This window comes from Clarias gariepinus, chromosome 22 (genome assembly GCF_024256425.1).
Source record: "Clarias gariepinus isolate MV-2021 ecotype Netherlands chromosome 22, CGAR_prim_01v2, whole genome shotgun sequence".
Classification (NCBI taxonomy): Eukaryota; Metazoa; Chordata; class Actinopteri; order Siluriformes; family Clariidae; genus Clarias; species Clarias gariepinus.
Window position 1 is genome coordinate 5867762 of NC_071121.1, and position 9518 is coordinate 5877279.

Genomic DNA, 9518 nt, shown 5'->3' on the forward strand with positions numbered 1-9518 from the left:
AAAGTTAAATGAGGTTCATGTCAATAAAATAACTGGTGTCATAAGTGGAATATCATCTTGAAAGTGCACTTGCCTTTAGTTAACCAGCTAATACAAGTCCAAGACCAGGACTAGCAGAGTTTTATGCAGGTCAGGCCAAGATTAAGAATCCGACCTAGACTGACCAAAATCATGTTTAGTGTGTCAACAGGTTCAAGAAAAGTCAAGTCAATACTAAAAATGTCGAAAGAACAGAATATAGTTCTACCAACAGCACTACCAGCTCAAGTCCTGCATCAGGGGTCATCAATGGCCAGATTGGGACGAGTGTCCGATGCAGCTATTTTTCTTTTTTTTACTGTACTGAACAATGAAAAGCTATTGTAACAAAACTTACAAAACATAAAAAGAAATGATTTGAAAAAGTTATTCGGACATTGTAGGTGACTAAACATGAACCAGCTCTGCTTCTTGGAAGACATTAACAGACCTACAGATTTTTTTCATTTAAATCTAATCTCTGGTTAGATTATTATTGCGCCACTGAAGGCTGTAAAAGGGACACATGGAGGAGCAAAATAACAGAAAAAAAAACACGAAATACAGGCACAGTTTAAAAGACCTGAGATTATATAAACCACTTGGGGTTTTGCAAGATCGCGCAAAAAAAAATTAAATAGATTTCCGCTCACACACAATCAATCTCTCCCATATAAAAGTTAATACCAATTTTTTTTTTAAAAAGGTGAGTTGGGTATTATCCTCAACCTCAAGGTGAAGCAAATGCTTTTCATGTAAATTGTTCAGAAACAATACTCGTCACCAGGCAAGGCAAGAAACAGCTTGAGGCCCCAGACCAGTAGGTCTATACTTACCATCACATGCTTGCTGGCTTATCGACTATATGGCTTTAACCTGTAAACAGGGTCATGGGGAGCCTGGGGCCTATCCCAGGAGACGTAGGGCACACCCTGGACCGGGTGCCAAACCATGGCACACACACACACACAAGCTCATTTCACACGGACAATTTGGTAACACCAAATCAGTCTTATCTCCATGTCTTTGGACTGTGAGAGGCAACCGGAGTACCTGGAGAAAACCCACCAAGCACGGCACAAACAAGAATGTCAAACCAGGACCCTGGAGGTGCAACGCAACAGTGCTAAGCACTACGCCACCTTGCCGCCCACGCTATAAATACTGGATTTGCAGGTTGCTCCTACACACTTTGGCTTAGGCGTTCAACAGACTGTAGAATCGACTGTGCAGGTACTAACATAAGTTGCTACTACGTATGTACGGATTTGAAATAACAATTAATGGGTAATATTTAAATGCTATTATGTTAGTTGTTCATCTGAACCTTCACCAGCGAGAACTCTTAGGTAACTGTTCCAATCACTTTCCTTTACCAACCGAGTTAAACAGACGAGCCACGTGAGGAGTGTCTGAGCTACTTTAACCCAACAACACACTGCTATTTCCCCCTAAAAACACTTTTTCCTTTATCCTGAAATCTGTACCTAAATCACTGTAAAGCACACAGGAAAACCGCTCTCACATCAGCACCAAATGTCAATTATTCACCACCTCGAGTGTGAACCCTCTGCTCACCACATGTACACTTTACTCCCGCCTGGCTTTGATGGTTCCTGGTGCTACGACAAGCTGAACACTGGGGATGCCAGGGAATTCTGGGAGTTTCCCCCATATGCCAGTGCAGTGAGTAAAACCATCTGTGTGTTTGTGTGTCTGTGTGTTTGTGTGCTTCTAATGGGTTTTTAGGGGATAATAAAGATAATAAAAGTAACAAACATTAAAGATAGCAGAAGGGGTGTGACCAGTACAGAGCCGAGGCTTACGCTCCTAAAAAATGTCCGATGTGGTTCACTTCCTGCCTGTCAACACCTCTGCCCCTTCCCTTTTCTCTTTTTCTCTTGCTTTCTCTCATACAAATATCAAAAGTTTGGGCTTTTTAGCTACGTGTAACACAGCACATGTAATTATTAACATGAACAACCTTTTATGCAGACATCTAATCTATATTTCCATCTTTTACTCTTTCCAAAATATGCTGATTTAGGCGCTGAACTCTGTGCTCCTGTGTGTGCATACACACACACACACACACACACACACACACACGGCCAGATCATTTGAAAGGTGTGTAATTTATGAGCTGTGAGGTGTGTGTGGCAGTTTGGATTGGTCGCACAGCCTTTCATTAGCACACGGTAATTAATACGTGTCAATTCTGCATCTCACACACACATCTATCCATCACAACACACGTTACGCCACATGTTTGATTCCGTTACACAGATCCAAAAAATGTTGCCCCTGTCTGTCTTTCCTAGCATTATTCTAGAGCAGGAGTGTGCCAGTCTGACAGCAGGTCATGCCAGGCTCTTACTGGAATTATGTAAAATTCACATTTACAAACTAAAAAAAAAAAAAGTTGCAAATACAAGTGGGAGCTTCTCAGGAAAATTTGATATGAAAGATTTGGATTTCTTAGTGAGTTTAACACTTTCATGTCAGAAGAATGCTATTTTTGCCATTTATATATATATATAACTATACTTATCCTGTATGAGATAGATACAATGTTATTTATGATAATCGTCATTAAAGCATTGCTTTTGAAACCATTTTAAAAGTTTATTTTTTAATTTTTGCAGCCTTATTGCATGCTACTACTACTACTACTACTACTAATAATTTATTACTAAAATACAGTACATTTATTATTACTTTTATTCTCTACACCACAGGGTTGTAGGAGGCCTGGAGCCTATCCTTGGGGACTCTTTTGCACTATTTAAGGTACAGGCTTGATGGGGCACACAAGCGTATACATACATACACACACACATACAAACACACACGATAGACGATTCCAGTAATGTCAATGCCTTTTGTGTATGTCTTTGGACTGTGGAAACAAACCGGAGGACTTGGAGTAAACCCACCAAGCATGGGGACAACATGCAAACTCCATGAAGGCACAACTCGAACCCTCAACCCTGGTGGTGCTAATCACAACACCACCGTATTGCCACTTTTAGTTACATGGTGTATTAATTTTATGAATTAATTACTGATATTATAAAGTTAGAAAGATATTGAAATAAATCAGGCTAGCTATTGATGCTTTATAGGGTCATCTGTTAACCATGTGAAGGCAGGATTACAATCCACTATGCCCCATAATGCACCAGAGAGAGAGAGAGAGAGAGAGAGAGAGAGAGAGAGAGAGAGAGAGAGAGGTTGTATGTGACACATCTGGCCACACTGCTCAGGAAACAACTGCTTCACTTCACTGTTGTCAGCACCTTGCTCTATGTGTATCTGTATATGTGTGTGTGTGTGTGTGTGTGTGTGTTTGGAATGTCTGCATTAGCCCCACTCAACACTTTTTGCTCTAATTAAGTTTGAAACTTCGTTCCATTTACAGATGTAGAAGACAGCCAGATGTCAGGAAACCTCTGGACAGCCGTGCGGTGGAAGCCGTGAAACTGTGTGGCTTCCCAGAGTGAGGAGCTTTGTGTGTAAATGTTAGTGCACCTGTGTGTATATACATAGTATGTCTATAAATACATGCGGCTACTTGAGGATACAGAGCTAAGGTTTGTGCAAATGCACAAATTTTATAAACAAACAAACAAACAAACAAACAAACAAACAAAAACAAAACAAAACATAATTATGATAAAACAAAATAAATTTGCAAATGGCTGAAAGGGCTACTATGTTGGACAAGATTTAATACAGGCAGATTATATTCTCTCTTACCCCCTTTGATATACAGTTCCAGTTACACATAATCAAATCTCACACCCTATAAAGCTGTACTGCCTTTTGCCCACCACTAGAGGGAAGTGTGAGTATGCTGTGCATCATGTCAGTCATTACTGCACCCCAGGATGGGGATTACTGAGATCCAAACAGTCAGAACACTATCATTGTGTCCTTCACATTCGGTGTTAATGGATTTTCTTAACAAAAGCTCTAACAATTATATTAATGCAAATATTCAAAAATTTCATTGTGTCTATAGTAACAACTTATAAAGAACTTGTATGTGGGATGCAACACATAATCCATGACTACTAACAATAAGCCCAAAAATCATTTAAAAAAAAAAGAAAATAACAAAAAGATTAGTTTAGTAACACTGTGTGTAATGTGTTTAACAAAATGGAAGTTTTTCAGTTACTTGACTGTTGTTTGAAATTATGAATTAATTAAAAAAATGTTTTAAAGAACATTAAAAACATCTGGTTTCCGCGGTTACAATGCAAATGACAACAGGAACCAACTTGTCTCATGGATGTTCCAAAACTTTAGAATGCACACAGACCTGAAAGTGTGACTCGAGCCCTTGACCCTATAGGGGCAAGACCACAGTGCCGCCATATTAGTTTATTAAAATTTACAAATGTTGGCAAATTTCTGTGATGTATGAGGGATAAAATACTTCAGGGTGTGCTATTTGGTAACCCAGCTTTTCATCAGACCAGGTCACGGACTATTCTCCTACAGCGGCACCCACCGTTATTGTTCATTCCATGTAGCAAGGACAAATAAATCTTGATTTAACCTTTAAACCTAAAATATTTAAACAAACAAATATTTTTCTGGCCATGACATGATCTTTTTTGTTCCTGGTCTTTTTCTTTACCCTATTAAATCCCACATGGACAAATTAAAGAGAGACTTGATAAGCAAACGTGATAAAAGTTCTGCTTTGAATCTGCTTTGCAACTGGTCACAGGTTGTATTTATACCATGAAGAACAAATATGGATTTGCCTTAGACGCTGCGCTTTGACCCCAACCTTGAACTCTGACATTTTGAATAAGCCCTAATAAAGAGCTTTTGCACCTCCATCCTGATGCCTGTGGCTCCCATGTGGTACACTATTTATTTGACAGAAGGCTCATTATTCTTCATTGGCACATGTGCAGAAACCTGGAACGTGAGGCTGAGTGGTGCATGGCATCAGTTTCTATTCACCTAGACACATTATTTGTGGTGGTCAGAGAGACCGATATTTCTAATGCAATGTACAGTTTAATCTGAGTTTAGGACAATTTTCATAGAAGCATCTGTGTGCATGCGCGGAGGTCCACCAGAGTTTTATGAAGTTATTTGGTGTTAAAATATGCCTTAATGGATTGCTGGGGATTCGTTTGTTACAGAGCAGGAAGCGTCCCAGGGGTTTTTCGGGACTATTAATTTGACCGCATGGTGTTATGCCAAAGCCTCCGGGCTGGAACACATTTTTGGAAATGAACGAAGACGTTTTTGCTGCGAGTGTGTGTGTGTTTGTGTGTGCGCGCACATGTGTGAACGCTGGTGTTCTCTCTTTCTCCAAGTTGAATATATATACACACACATACACACTACCATTCAAAAGTTTTAGAACATTTTCTAACTCCATGATGGTTCCTGATTTTTATTTCTTTCTACATTGTAAAGGAATGCTGAAGGCGTCCAAAAAATGCATTAATCTCCTTTGAACAGTTGATATTGAGATGTTTCTGCTACTTCTGCTCTGTAAAGACTTCATAACGCCTCTAATCTGAGGTGCTGTTAATTGGTCATTTTTCAGGCTGATAACTCTAAATGAACTTCTCGTCTGCGGCAGAGGTAGGTTTTGGTCTCGCCCTCCTGGGACGGCCTTCATGAGAGCCAGTTTCATTATGGTGCTTGACAATACTGTTCTTGCAGGAACTATTACAGAAGGGCTGACCTCTGTGTCTTAAAATAACAACTGTTGTTTTTCTTGTTGTTACGTAATTACCTAATCCCATATGTGTTATTTTGTAGTTTTGAAATCCCCAGTATTGTTGTAGAATGAAAATAAATCACTAAACAAAAAAAACAAAAAAAATTGCAAGTGTTCTAAAACTTTTGAGCGTGCATATATAAAGTTTGGTTAAGGTTGAAGCAGTTAAAAAGATACAATTTTTGCCTATTCTGCCCATTCGTCTGCATTACACTAAATTAATTTAAAATGCATGTCTGTGCCCTATAATGTTGCTTCTTCATGTTGAGAAAAGAAAACGAAACACTTGGGGTGTCCCCCAATGAAACACAACAGGATGCTGAAATGCGGCCGTATATGATGTTGTCCTGTAATCTTTTTAAAAGGAATAATTTACACCAATATTAATGATTATGATATTTAATGAAATATATAGCCTTATGAACATACAGATTAACTATAACATTTAAACGCAAAACATTAAGTCTAGTATTGCACAGGTTCCACTTGAAACCTCTATGGTGTCCAGCATAGGGACATTAACAGCAGATCCTTTGGGTGCTCTGGGTTGTGAGGTGGATCCTCCATGGATCAGATTTGTTTGTTTTTCCTGGATCTCATGGGCGCTCAATTGGATTGGGATTTGTGGAGTTTATTCTCTCTCAGATTTGATAAGATAAAAAAAATATCTGGGAAACCACAAATGTACAAAGCCCTCAATTTTAATTTAATGGTAGCATTTAACCTAATCATACAAAAAAAATCCTTCTAAAAATGATACACAGCACACAATTTATAGTTTTAAGGCCATATAACTATCAATTGTATCATGATCTCATATGCTGCTTTTTTTTTTTTCCTGAAGTCCATGCAAACCTAGGAAGTATGCATCAACTACATCAGAGAGGTGTTCCCCTGTCATGGGAGGTGTCTGCCTCCTGCCTGCCTGTCTGTCTGTCTCACTCGAATGTCTTAAATTTTTTTTTTTTTTTTTTGCAATTCTCAGTTTAACAGTTCAATAGTTTAAAATTTTTTTCCCTGCCACTGAATCAAAGTTACCACCTGGAGGTGTGGAAATAAAAAAGAAACCAGGATTTCTGTAAGAATCCCACTGAGACATAGAAAGATACCCTGAATGCTGTCCTATCATAGCTCCACCCTTAAAATATACCTGTAAATATTTTTTTATTAGTCAATATTTACAATGCCAATTGGCTACAAATATTGTATACACACACACACACACACACACACACACACACACACACACACACACACACACAAATTGAATACAGTAGCACTTGAACAGAGCACAAAGACATATTCATTATTCATAACACCTTCCATATAAAAGTCAAACAAGTGATACAAATTCTTGGCCATTTATTCACCTCTGTAATTATGGGCTATTAACTGAAAAAAAATCCCAAATGAGCTTTTTTTTTTAAACTGCCAGGCCAAACTCAACAAAAAGTAAAACATTTTCCAAGACCAAATGAGACAAAAGCAGCAGTTTCACAAGAACACTGGCAGACACTTTAAGCCAAAGTCCCATGTCTTTCATCTTCCATTAAGCTTCTGTAAATCAGTCCAGGGCTGCTGTTGGATATATTTTTTTTAAATATATTTTTTACATAACCTTGAAGACCATTTCTAAACTATGAAAAGTAATCTCAGTAGAATAATACTGTATGGCTTTTCTGTTACTTTATGGCTAGAACATGGAACCGTGGTGTCATGGTTAGCGCTGTCCGGTCGCACCTTCAGGGTCTGGGTCGATTCCCATCTTGGGTCTGTGTGCATAAAGTGTGCATGTTCTCCCTGTTCTTGATGGGTTTCCTCCGGGTGTTTTGGTTTCTTTCCACAATTCAAAGAAATACAGAGTTGCCTAAAAAGCATTTCCAAATTGCCTGTAGTGTTTTGGATTGGCACACCATTTACAGCGTACCTTGCCTGACCTTCTGTAACCCTGTATAGAACAAATGGTGTAAAAAAAATGAAGGAGTGTGTAGCTACTGTTAATAAGTGTCACCTAGAAGAGGTCTGGGTTCCCTTAAGTTTAGTCTTGAAAAGTTCTAAAAAGGGCCAGCTGGTGTTATGTGCCTCATGAGGAAGCATGAAATAGTCCTCCCCCTTGCTGGTTGGTAATTGTCCCCTTGAGGGACAGTGTCCCAAAAGAAGGCCAAGTGGGAAAAATCTCCCCCAAAAAATGAATCACACACACACACACACACACAAAAAAGATAAGTCTCATCATTTTTCCATTTTCCAGTGTGTTTAAGTTCACTCACATTTATTTATACAGCACTTTTAACAATAGACATCACATAAGCCTAAAGTAATGAGGTCCATAATGCACAAGCCAAAGGTAACTGGCTCCCATGAAGAGAACACATGAAGAAATAATGAGAGGACGTGACTCAAAAGGCAAGCCATTCTCATCTGAATGACACCATTGGGATTGTAAATCATTACAGTATACAGTACATCTGTAGAAGAGTAAAGATAAAGGATATTTGGGAGCAGATTATAAATACGAGTCCTGGGATGAGCACAGGAAAGTCTAAATGATTACAGCAGCTGTTCTTGGGTCCAAATCTGCGAGAGCATATCCACAAGGACAAAAATGATAAGTTGTCCTTTTTAATGATGGATCAATGGTATATTAGAATTCTGTTATACATGTGGCAAATCAGACTCAGACTTTTTTATGAGATCACGTACTGTAACATTGAAAAGTCTCCATAGAAATAGGAAGAACAAAATGTTTTAGCAACATTGTAACAAATTTCATCCAAACAACAAGAATATCTCAGTAATCCAGGAGATAAAAAAAAAGCCTTAATGTTTTTTTTTCTTGACAGACAGACTGCAAATGTGTTTGCTTTTTGTCATTTTAAGTGGTCGTGCTTCGCTGAAGAACATTGGAGAACACGAGAACTGTTGCTGTTGTTGGCTGCAGCACCGAGAAGAAGTTAGTGAGCTGTGTCTCATGTGCACTTAAAACGGCTCAGATCAAAAACACTTCAGGGTTCAGCGTGTCAAATCTGGAAAGCCCAACTTCAAAGTCAGTGTAGCCCCTACTGAGAGAGAGAAAGAGAGAGGGGAGAGTGCGGAAAAAAAGGAAAGAAAGGGAGCAGCAGGAACTGAAGAACAAGACAAGTGTTGGAAGGTGAAAGTTGAAAGAGAGGTGAAGATCATTTTTATCAGAAGGTAAAAGGATTGTGCAAGCTGTCCCTGACAACGTGTGTGAACATTTTGTGTTGGTTTAAGGGCGTGTCTGTGTGCGTGTATGTGTGTGTGTGTGCGCGTGTGTGTGTGTGTGTGTGTGTGTGTGTGTTAGCAGGGGTTATTATGGTATTGTATGTCCTCTCTTCACTGGCTGACTGCACCTGAGACCAGATACAGTTAATTATCCACCACACACACACACACAGACACACGCATTAGGAGTGCATGAAGCAACCAGACTGATCGAGGAACGTTTCCCTGGAGGGATGCACGTAAGGAGCTGTGAGATGAATGACAGAGTGAGAGAGAGAATGACAACTGGAGTACAAACTAAAGAACTGATAATCAACTTTGAAGCATACAGAGAAGACAGGGCTTTATGCAGAAGACATCATATCACTACTTAAAAATGAAATAACAAAGGGATGGACAACAAACATTAACAGAGGAATGCTCGTAGGAGTTCAGGGGAAGTTCATATTATAGCAGCTTTCTGCTCATTGATTACACATGCCTGTTGCTTTTCACCTCC